Genomic DNA, 12,886 nt, shown 5'->3' with positions numbered 1-12,886 from the left:
CAGGTCTTTCTGATGCGAACATCCTCTCCCGGAGTAGCCTTCCTGCTTCTCTTCATTCTAAACACACAAGTTCAAAACCGGCATCGTCCATGCCGCAATTATGACAACTTCAGACTGCGAGGATCTCAGCCTCTGTCCACTTAGACTCTAAACTCTATACACTTAGACTGTGTATTATTTGTCAATGCCACTCTGTATCTCTCCTTCTTTGTATGCATTTTAATGTCCTTTCACCCTAAGTATACTGAAAAGTCCATGAGGACAGGGACTTCTTTTTTCACTCCCCGTATGTGCTTTTATCATGCCCCTTTTAGAATCTTACTATGGGAGGCACGTAATAAAGAGTTTTTGTTCTGTTCCTTGGGAAAGTCAGCACTAAGCTGTAGGCCAGTCCCCTTTCAGAGCACCCTTCTAGATTTGTACCCTCCAGTATGCCCTCCCCGTTAGTATTCTTTCACCACAGAAACTGTGTATTCTCAGCCCAACTACAGAGCCCTCTAATCAGAGTTCACAGCCTCCTCAACCCATACCTCATATAATCCTGAATTTATTCTGAGTACTTGCTACAAATTCTTCTCAATGGAAGCTGTTTACTCCCTATGAACTCCTTATCTGAGGCCAGGAGAAGACGGTAGGAGGTTTACTCTGGCTCCCCACCATCATTTTCAGAGAATCTTTCTATCTTCTTGTATTGCCCTTTTGCCTTTCTCCCATCTGCCAGATTCTTAGTTACCCCCTTAGAACTCTAGAGGACTTTGGCATCTTAGTTACTGTTTTTGATTTTGCTTCCAAGCGTTCCTGGCTTGAACATTCACGTTGGTATGCCACCTAATATCTAGCCTCCTGTCTTCCTCAGCTGCCCATTTCTCTGAGCACATGTGGACCTTGTTATCTGCTGAAGAGGGTCCACTTCTGAAGTTTTGAGCCCTTTACCCCAGTCACATATATTGACCTTTGTGTGGCCCACATTCCCAATAAACATGCTTAGTAACATCTTGTCTTCCAGCATAGTGATGTGCATAATCTTATGTTCCATCATTTTTTTAATAAACATTTTAAAAAATGTTTATTTGTGTATTTATTTATTTATTTTGAGAGAGGGAGAGAGCACACCCATGAGTGGGGGAAGAACAGAGAGAGAGGGATAGAGAGACAAGGAGAGAATCCTAAGCAGGCTCCACTCTGTCACTGCAGAGCACAACGCAGGGCTTGATCCCATGAACTGTGAGATCATGACCGGTGCCTTAACCAAGAGTCGGATGCTTAACTGACTGAGCCACCCAGGTGCCCCACGTTCCATCTTCTCTGTAGCCCGCCAAGGCTCACCATGCTCAGGGCAGTTACAGGAATTTCGGGTGGGAGCTTCATGTGTTGATGTCCATGGTTCTGAAACAGTCTCTGCTCTGGGATATTGTGAAAACGGTCATGCTCTCTCTTTACTACGCTGTGTCTAACCTGAACTTTGTGCTCCACCATTTCAACCACACTTTCATCAACACTAACTTTGAATCCACCTCATCTGCATTTAAAATTCCAAACCCAACCATTTTTTTTCTCTGTGCTGCTCTTGGACTTCCTGCTGCTACTGCGGAGAAGTCACGTGACCTTGCTACTTAGCTCCTCTTTGGGTAATTTCTAGCCACAGCTGGTTGCCTGGACTTTGTAAGTCTCATTAGGGGTCTAGATCCTTGCTGTGCCTATCTTGTAAATGGAGAAATGTCTCAGGGATCCTTCCCAATGAGGTTTTAGTCTTCTTGCTCTGGACCCTTTGTCTGGTAATCTCAGTCATGGTTTTAGTTACTATCCCGGTGTCAAAGATTCCTAAATTCGCATCTGCATCACCAACTGCCTCTTTCATAGACAGACCTGAATTTCCAAGTACTTTTTTTTTTTCCAGCTGGATGTCCTCTAGGCATCTCAAATTCAACATATCAAAAGCAGACCTTGTTACCTCTTCTTCTCCTGTCCCGCATACTCTTCCTGCTGGGTTCTTTGTCTCTGTTCATGACATTGTCTGTCACCTATCCAGGCCGCAGAGCCTACGGGGCCTCCAGCCCTCCATGCCACCTCACTAGGTACTTGCCGGGCTATTCTGAGAGCACACTGTGTACAGCACTTCCCAAGGGCTTGCACTCCTGCTATTCTGTCTCCCCAGAATGCCTCTCATTTTCTCCATTTCCCAAGATCCAGCTCAAATGCTTGCTCACTTCTGAGGCCTACTTAAGACTCCCACTTCCAATTAATTATTCCTTCCGTAGAGCTCTCACTTGTTTGCTTTTCTGTCATAACATTTATTTTACCCTAAGCCCTTTCATTAATTCAATAGTATTTATTAAGGCAGAATGAAATACCAGACGCTATCATAAACATGAGGGAAGAAAGAGAGATGCCTTTGGGTCTAGATAGACTACTTTGTTTTATTCCCCAGACTTCTGTTGGAAAGAGTGGGCATTTTATTCACTTTATATTATGCCTTTAAAGAGAATATATGCCTAGTGGGCCATTTGAGGATAGTAACAGAAAAACATGCTTCAGGTAAAGCCTTTGTATTAAATGTTAAAGATAGAAAGTGCAGTAGTTACTTTAGAGAAAATGCAGACATATTTGGGTCATATGATGGCTCGGTAGTCCCCCAAAGTGCCTACTTATTATTGTTTAATTGAGGCAAGGAGCCTATCCAAAGGATGTTCATGCATAGGCATTTATGGGCACCACGGGCGAGTGAGAAAACAAGAACAGAGGAACCTCTGTTATTCGTCTGGTCCTAAGGATAAGCATCAGCCAAAGAAACTGTTAAGATGACAAATCCTGGGAGATGCATCCCTGCTAGGTGCCTGGCAATACAGTATAATATGAGCAGGGAAGGGAACTTCTTCCCATTTCTTCATGGGGCCAAGTGAAGATGTTAAAAACCCCTCCATGACAGTTGTGAGGGCACCAGGAAGGTATTCTTGGTAGGGACACCAGTGCTCCCTCATTGAGCACCAGCAGCAGTAACAAGGGTGAGGGAGGCTCAAGGATCCTGGAGGTTGAGGATGTTGATGAAGGTACCAGAACAGACAAGAAATATGGAAGGCTTATGTGGTGGTTCCAGCTGATGAGCAAATTTGTTTCCTTGGGAACCCTCAAGCATCATAGCAGGCTTCAGTCCTGGGTAAATAAGTGAGGGCAAGAGACAGTCAAATTTAGCTTATTACAATTTATGAAACCTCATCTGTACTCATGAACTTGTGAGGCCTTTGGAAATTGGGGTTGTTGACGTGTGGCAAAGAAGAAGAATTGACGTGACACACCAGTTCCCATGGCTGAACTTCCTTCCCAGACTTACGTCACTTTGGGATTGGTTAGTTCTAAATAGCCTATTGCAAATACGGTAGTAAGAGAGTTGCCTGGGTTAAAGTGGAGAAGGAAACAATGATGAGAACTTTAATTATGATTGACTCTTGGTAATTCCAGGAGGATTGGCCAGTTTATGTGTCACTCGAATCTCTTACCTTTTACCTATTGGCTGTTTCACCACTTGGAAGTACTTTCTGCCTACAACAGGTAGATAGATGGTAGGAAGAATTTGGAATTCAACGTATTTCAGCTCTGTGCAATGAGAATACAGAGAACAGGAAATCCATCTGTAACCCTGTCTTCTGTATTAACAACAGCCTTCTCCATCAGAAAATTTATTGAAACTGCTAAGTCAAAATCAAGTTTCCCGGATTCATTGTGACTTTATTTTTCTCTACTCTTATATTACTCATAGACCATCATGGAAATAAATGATCCATTTGATTTTGGATAAGCTAGTTGGATCTCCTTCTTCCTGGGAAAGAAACAAGACTAGACAAAATTGACAAGCCACTGTAAGATTATGGCCCCTTCAGATTCCAATAGCTCTTTACAATAGAGGATCCAGTAATTTGGGTAAGCGTTGGCGACTCTTTGGAAAACATTCAGTGAGAAGAACTAGGCTTGTAGTTCCTCTTGTGCACAGCAGACGCGGGTGGATACAGCAAGGAGCTCAACCATGTGATGTTAGCACAGACACTGGAATGTATGCCCCAGTATGGTATGTTCTGATGGTAAAGGTGTCAGCACCCAGTTGGTCCCAACCTACCTTTGTCTACACGTGGCCACTTAAGCAAGGGGCAAACCCATTTCGATGAATTCTAGCCAGATTCTAGGAGGGAGAATCTAGGTGTTGTAGCTGTGGCTTTCCATTGTCAGATCAGAAGGGTGGAGAAGAGTCTGGCTGAGTGACAATAATGAACTAACACCCCAAGTTTCAGCTTCTACCTGAGGCTGCTGCATTCAGGTGTGCATCTAGAGAAACCAGGTGGGATTACAAACCCAACAGATATGTTTCTGGAAAATTTCGGGCCAGAAAAAAACTGGGATAAAGGGAAAGTAGGGGAAGGATGGAGGACAGGACAAAAAGAAACCAGTGAAATAGTCTGAGGTCCAGATGAACATCTGAGTCTGAGGAATGATGAAAATATTGTATTAAATTCTATTTTAGGCCCTTAAGCTAAGCACATTTACACAGGATAGGGTTGAAAGGAATTAGAGGATTAGAGATCATCGACAAGGTGTGATAAAACTTTGTAGAAAACTCTCAGAGTCTCTGCTGTCTTTTTTTAATCTGTTGATGATCCTTCTCACAAAGGATATGTTTTGAGACAGGCTGATAAATATCGTAGATCCTGAATTTCTTTTTTCATGTTTACATTAAAACCATTGGCATTGTAAAGAACAGAGATGGGCAAGTTACACCTTTACATTTTGGGGCACCGGAGTGGCTCAGTAGGTTAGGCGTCCGACTTCAGCTCAGGCCATGATCTCGTGGTCTGTAAGTTTAAGCCCTGTGTTGGGCTCTGTGCTGACAGCTCAGAGCCTGGAGCCTGCTTCAGATTCTGTGTCTCCCTCTCTCTCTCTGCCCCTCCCCTCCCCCACTCACACTTTCTCTCCCCCCCCAAAGACAAATAAAAATTAAAAACAATTTTTTAATTTGACTCACATACAAACTGAGTGAATCCCATAATGACCGTCTTTATCCAGAGACTATTCTGAAACCTGGGGCGAAGGTCTAAATGCTTGTTAGCTTCTTTAGAGACAGTGCTTGCTCTGAGTCACAGGGAATCCATCCCAGAAGGTAAGTCTACACATCAATAAGCAGGTGCTTGGGCAGGGAGGGTGTAGACTGCACCCGCAGACAGCCTTTAACACCTAATCCTAAGGTTTTTAGAAAAAAATCTACTTAGGGACGCTTGTTTCTTTTTATTGGCGGGTGGTGACTCAGGCTTTCACCTTGCCTCTTTCAGCTTTTGTCCTCTTCCTAAGTACGCAGGGAACACATGGAGGCTGAACAGTCCAGAGCAGCATGGAAATATTTCCTTTGTGAGAATGCATCACTTTGAGAAAGGAGATCAGATTCTCATCACTGCATTTGTGCACCGGGGATGTGGGTATGAATATGCATTATTGATTTGCATATTCAAAAGGCTTCTCCCATTTCTGCTGCAGTAGGGAAGAGGAAAGCTCCCTGCTGAATCTCCAGAAAGATGTGGAAAAATGGCCAATGATCTCATGCAGAGGCCTGAAATCTCTCCAGGTCACTTCTCCGGAGGGATTGCTAGGTTTGGGCGTTGCTGGAGGGAACACGGGGACCCCTGGTCTCCATCATGCACTGTGTTGGTCTGGTCTCTTGGCCTTCTCTGACATCCTACTCTTTACCTCATTGCCACTCTGTTTATCTTGGGCTCAGGGTCCCCAGCCCATCCTCCATCAAAATCTGCACTCAGGAATAGACCAATTATCAGTTAATGTACAACGCACTTGCTCCTATTTCGGAGGTATTTTATTTCCTTATGTATTTTGACCGACTTTTTAAAATTATGAAATATAACTTGGATACACACAAGTACATACATACGTTTTATGTATGCATATTTACATATGCAGTTGTATATGTGCACAGTTTAACAAATAGAACATTTTCAGAACCTCTGACACCTCCCTCCTCGTTCTTTTACCAACAAAAACTTCCCTCCCCCAAGAGGTAAGTAGAGCTAACTAAGTAAAGGGAATCATTCCCTTAACATACATAGTCTGCCCACCTATGTAGGCATCGTTAAAAATGCAATTTTTCTTGGCCAGATCTTTTCATAAAGGGAATCGTAATGTGTGTAGTCTTTTGTGCCTTACTTCTGACTGTGGCTTGGGACCCCACCAGTCACGGTGATTTCAAGCATCAGTGAGCAGATGAGGACATATTCTTAGCGTCAGGAATACATGTCTGTCTCAAGATAGTTTGAGTTGAATGACCATGACCTGCTGTGGAGCACAGTTTTGGGGTGTGCTAGATGAGCAACGGTCTGGGAAATGTTCTTGCATCCAACCAGGACTGAGGGGGTCCCAGGATGTGGGACTTTCAGGCAAACTGGAACCAATTGAATACTCAGTTCTTTTGCCCACATATCAAGCTCCATGCCAACAATGGTCCCTTCCCCCACTCTTAACTCTCAGCTTTCACTCCCAACTGCCCACTAGTCCTAAAAGCCTTCCCCATTCCTCCTATGAAGGAGGATGAAAATCTCTCAAATATTTTGAGAGAGAGAGAGAGAGCGAGAGCAGGGGAGGGGCGGAAGGAGAGGGAGAAAGAGAATCCCAAGCAGGCTCCAGGCCCAGCAGAGCCTGACTTGGGGCTTGTTCCCACGAGACCATGAAATCATGACCTGAGCTGAAATCAAGAGTCGGATGCTTAACTGACTTAGCCACCCAGGTGCCCCCCCAAATCTCCATATATTATGTATCACTGTATTATTTCAGAAGGATGGAACTATAACACTAGAGGGATAGTAGCAGTAAAACTCCAGATTCTGGAAGGCAGAATGCTACATAAAAACAGTTGAAGTGATCCAACTTCTTATACTGTGTGTAATCACAGGTAATACGATATAGCAAAGGCAAAGTGAGCATTGAGGAGGATTAACATTTTCGAGGGCCCATCCTGCAGCCAACGCTGTACTGGTGTATATAGTATCTACGTATGTGCACATGCATTCATATGTTTTCAAATAAAAATAAAAATAGAACTGATCTGAATTCTTATTTTACAGATGGGAAAATGGGGGGCTCAGAGAAATGAAGTTATTTGCTCAAGGTCACACAGCTAGTTGAGTTGCCTGGCTGGAATGGATTCCTAGATCTAGTATTTTATCCATCTATTTGCCAAGTTCATATAGGATCTAAGCAGTGAATGGTCTCTAAAGGAGACCAAGGAGACCTCAGAGCTGATGGAGTAGACCAGCAGTGCCCTCCTCCCTCCCCCTCTCACCCTGCTTCTCCCATAACAGGAAAAACAACTCTCAATGCTTCTGTTTTTAAAACCACTTCATTAAAGTATGATTGATTGTGGTGGTGATTTCATGGGTGTATACTTATCTCCAATCTCAAGTGCTTGTATCTTTCTCCAGATATCTCAATACCATGCTAATGTTGCTTGGTTTTTTGTTTTTTGTTTTTGGTTTTTTGGGTTTGTTGTTGTTGTTGTTTTATTTTGTTTTACATTTTACTCCTATGGTTTATCTGTAGACTTCGTTTCATGGAAGGAAGATATGCTTCCTGGATTCCCCATTCCCCACCCACCCCCTACAATTTCCTCCCAGCATCCTTAGAAATCATGAGTCTTGTTTAGATCAGTACTTGGTTGTTTAAATCATTACAACTAAGAGAATAATATCCACAGCTGAACTATAAAGTGCAGTAGGGGGGGGGGGGGTGCCTGGGTGGCTCAGTTGGTTAAGCATCTGACTTCAGCTCAGGTCATGATCTCACTGTTTGTGAGTTTGAACCCCATGTCGGGCTCTGTGCTGACAGCTCAGGGCCTTGAGCCTGCTTCAGATTCTGTGTCTCCCTCTCTCTCTACCCCTCCCCCACTCACTCTGTCTCTGTCTCTCTCTCTCTCTCTCTAAAAAATAAATAAACATTAAAAAAAAAAGTGTAGTGGGATATATGTTTCATTGTGGAATCTGTGCTTTCTCACTAATTAACAATTATATTCCCCCCCCCCCACCCTTTTTTGTTATTTGTTTAGTTTCCAGGGTTCCTATCACCAGCTCATTCCTCTCTGGTGGAGATAGGTATTACGCCATGTTTTATATACGTTCTAACACTTCTATCCCTCTGATGGGATATTCACCTTAGAGAACTTTCAACTTTCAATGATCAGGAGATCAGGATCTTCCCTTTTAAAATTTTTTTTTTTTCAACGTTTATTTATTTTTGCGACAGAGAGAGACAGAGCATGAACGGGGGAGGGGCAGAGAGAGAGGGAGACACAGAATCGGAGACAGGCTCCAGGCTCTGAGCCATCAGCCCAGAGCCCGACGCGGGGCTCGAACTCACGGACCGCGAGATCGTGACCTGGCTGAAGTCGGACGCTTAACCGACTGCGCCACCCAGGCGCCCCAGGATCTTCCCTTTTAGCATTAAAACATACAACTAAATGAAGGCAGGGTGGGCGAACGCTTGTAGGAATAGCGTGTAAGGCAAAATGAGAAACACTATCTATGTGAAGTAAAACCTGACGACTCCTGAAAGGCTGAGCTCCCCTGCTCTCCCAAAAACAGAAATCCCCAGTCTTGGGGCCAGAGCAGTGCCTCCCCGCACTCTGTCCTCCAGCTCTTTGCTCTCTGCCCTCCTCTAGGGAGGAAGCCTTTCCATATGGAAAAATACCAGGTGTCCCACGATACATGAATATATACATATACTACATAAAAATACGATGTGATGTTGATATCAAATTAGATAAAATTCCATGCTAAAATTTGACTATTAAAACCTATCTGTTTTGACTACTTTGAATTGGATCTGTAGGACCTATGTGACACATTTCTCTTCATTTGCTTTATAAAGGGCCTTAACATAATTGCATTTTAATGCCATTATTTAAAATTTCCATGGTCATCACAAAAGGAAGCAGGGAGTGTCTGAGTCAGAGGCTTTATATTTCAGAGTAATGCAAGGAACTCTTTCAGACTCACCCAACCAGCTGCTAACTTCCTCTATGAAGAGAGTAAGGTAAATATTTCTGAAGCCCACAACTTAAAGTCTGGCAGACACTTTGAATGAGAGTCAAAGAGGTTAAGAGAGAAAGGTAGAGAGAGAGAGAGTGCGAGAGAGAACAGTGGCTGTTTCACTGTACCTGAGGGTCTGAACTCATCAAACAACATCAAAGTCATTGTCTAGTCCTGTCGTCAGCTTCTCTGTCTTCTGGCTTGTCTATGGCTGAGTGTATGTGGTGTCGTGGGGAGGATGGCAGGCACCATCATGCAGGGGATCAGCGACAAGTTGAATACCTCATATTCCATTTGGAATAGAGAAACAAATAGCAGGTGGGGAATTCTGTACAAATCTAGATTCTGTATTTCCAGTGTTTTTCTCCAAGGCATTATGGGTTGGAATATACTAAGTTTTGAGATGAGAACTGAACTTTAAAAATCACTCAGCAAGGTTTTTGATGACAGAGTTACCAAAATTTGAAACCATATTCTGAAAGAAATAGATTTGAAAATACTTGGGTAGAAAAGTAACTACTGATAGCCTTACATCTGATTTATATGATAGGAATAAAAATTAAGCATGCTCAATAGTAGTTTTTACCTACTGCTTCCCCCCTCCCCCAGTATGTGTATTCTAATTCAGTAACTATAGGAGTTTTTATTTTCTTCAACAATGTACCATGAAGTAAGATTGCTTTTCCTTGTATAAACAAAATTATCCTGAGATTAGGTAATATTTTGATCAATCATTTAAGGCACATTATTTATCAATCAAGTATAGTAAGTTTGGGTCCATAAAATATCACTATAATTTCATGGGGTTTTTTAGTGTGTTTTGTCCCTAGTTTTTCCTATGCTTTATTTAAAAATTATTTTTCTTGCCTTTTATTAGACTTAAAAAACTTCAGTGAGAACATATGTATCCTTTTGTTTTGACATGAAAAATGTAGTTAAGAAGGATAGCACATTTCTTGGATTGAAATATACCATTAAGTAAGCGAATGGGCTTTGGGCTCCTGTGGACTTTTAGATCCTTAAGTTGGATGTTTGGGATTTAAAAACCATCATGAGTCTTTGTTAGTTTGTGTTAACCTGTAAATTGTAAATTTCATGTCTGTACATTAAACTAAAATGTTTGTGTAAAGAATGTAAGAATACAGTATATCTTTAGTGGAATGAAAAATTAATCTGAAGCCAGATTCTGCATGATTTGGAAAGAATATTCCTTCGTTGCTATGTCTGGACCATGGCCTAATGGGTAGAGTCATGCTGACATTTTCTGTGGCTTCACGTAACTTATTTTCTTCTTCAACTTCCTTCAGTTATTTAACTGGGACCCAAATCACTGGATACTTGTGCGTATTAACTTATTTCTGTTGGTGCTTGTTTATTTCTTTAAAAGATGCTATGCAAAGTAATTATAGGAGAAAGGAAAATCACACTTTTCCTTATAATAATAAGGAAATAATACTCCAATAAATACTAATGCTAGTATTTATTCATGTCACCAGATGGAATCTGGGGAGTGTATAAAAAGTAATTTGACCTTAAATATAGTTATCTATTTGCCAATGGGATTTAGACTTTATATCAAAAGAGAAGGAAAGAATCTTGCTTTCATTCCTGGAAACTAACCGTGCACCTGCGTAGAGAAAGATAAAAACAAGTATGTGAAGTGGAAACATACTATTGGTGTTTATTTTCAAAATGCATAAACATGTCTGTACAGGAATGTTTAAGGATAAGTGATCTGGTACCATTAATTAATTAATTAATTAATTAATTTTGAAGTTTATATATATTTGAGAGAGAGAGAATGAGTGGGGTAAGGGCAGAAAGAGAGGGAGACACAGAATCCAAAGCAGGCTCCAGGCTCTGAGCTGTCAGCACAAAGCCTGATGAGGGGCTTGAACACACAAACTGTGAGATCATGACCTGAGCCGAAGTCAGTCGCTTAACTGACTGAGCCACTCAGGTGCCCCACCGTTATTCATTTTAAAAGTCATTGCTTGAAAATTTAGAACTCGGGAAGTCTGAATTCATTTTTAAATATTTATCTAGGATGGTTTTTCTCTGCCATAAAATTTATCTAACTCATAAAAATGTGTACTCAGTTGCCTCAGTGAACACATTCCTTGTAGCTTCTCCTCAATATGGTGATAGCTTTGTGAAAAGTCACCAGGATGATTAAAAAATCAGAAAATGAATATTTATGGTTATTGCTTAGAAAATAATTTAAGAAATGATTTTTAAAAACACGAAAAGTTCTCCCCTCACCCCCTCACCCTTTACTTTTATAAAGCACCGAGAAGAATCGGGGCTTGACCAAAGAAAAGAGCACTGACATTTTGTTCTACGTTAGTATATACCACCAAGTAGCTTCCAGACCCCATTTGGACACACGGGCAGGTCCCCAAACAGGGCCATTTTTAAATCTTTCAATTTATCAGGTCTTAAAGATTCAAATTATATTGAATATACCAAATATATTCTTTAGAATGTATCAAAATGAACCCACAATCCTCTAATTTTCACTGTGAATATTTGGAAATGATTATTATAATTTTGCTTTTAAAATTACTTTCCTAAGAGTGAATAATTTCATTTACTGTGCTTTTCAGCAATCGACCTGAAGTCTTGGAAATTGTTTAAAGAGACAGAGTCTAGCACACCGTTTCTAACATTAAAGAACTTCTTATGAGTAAAAAAATTTAATATAGAAACCAACTTATGTTTCAATTTAAGGGTATTTACCTGTATATTCATTAATTTCAATTTTGTCATTTTAAAAACTATTTTAGAAGCAATACTTACCTTTCGATGTAAAATGTGACTTTGAGCCCCTGAAAAGTCGGGGGGCTTAGTCCCTGCCAGTACTGCTCATTAGATAAAGCTGTGCGACATGTCTCATCCCGTGTCCTCTCCTTTTTCTGGTTCCTTCTCTCTTTTGCTAGAAGGAAGGGGTTTCTTCTGTTCTTAAAATCACAGCTGCCACTGCTCTTCTCCCTAGTTTACATGGATGTGATGTGAAATCATTACATTTTCTGGATAGCTATTAAAAAACATAGATGTTCTTTCTTGGAGTGAAGAGTGTTTGAGTGTGAATGATTTTTTCACCCTGTATTTCTGGGGGCATAACTGAGGAGTGGAGACCCATTATGAAAGCTGAAGTTGACCTTGCAAAACAGCATCATATATGGCCTTGTGCGTCAGTGATGTTCTCTTGAAATTACGAAGTGTTGAATATGGGTTCCTCAGGAACACTCTGGAAATGTCCAATTTGTGGTCTTTTAGGAAGAAAAAAAATCATTTATTGATTTATTTAAAAAAATTTTTTTTAAATGTGTATTCTGAGAGAGAAAGAGAGAGATAGAGCACAAGCAGGGAACAGGGAGAAAGAGAGAGAGAGAGAGAGAAAGAGAGAGAGAGAGAGAATCCAAAGCAGGTTCCAGGCTCTGAGCTGTCAGCACAGAGCCCAACGCGGGGCTCGAACTCACGAACCTTGAGATCATGACCTGAGCCGAAGTTGGACACTTAACCGACGGAGCCACCCAGGCAACCCTGAATAAGATGAAATTTAGAAGGTTACGGAAGTGAAAGACTTGACCCAGTTCATACAACTGTTAGTAACAAGTTTGGGATTAGCAGTGCGTCCCTTAAGGGACTCTTGGAACCTGCCACACCATTAGGTGTAATGTCACAGAATATTGAAGGAGAATAATTTGGAGGATCCATGTTAATCCATTTAGTCAGGGCAACCCCACCTGTGGGACTGGGGATCAGTTTGAGCATTGTGGAAAAAGTCTGCAAAGAAATACCAGAGCAGATACCTG

This window comes from Lynx canadensis, chromosome D3, assembly GCF_007474595.2.
Source record: "Lynx canadensis isolate LIC74 chromosome D3, mLynCan4.pri.v2, whole genome shotgun sequence".
Taxonomy (NCBI): domain Eukaryota; kingdom Metazoa; phylum Chordata; class Mammalia; order Carnivora; family Felidae; genus Lynx; species Lynx canadensis.
The sequence above is the reverse complement of the archived record's forward strand: the minus strand, read 5'-3'. Positions refer to the sequence as shown.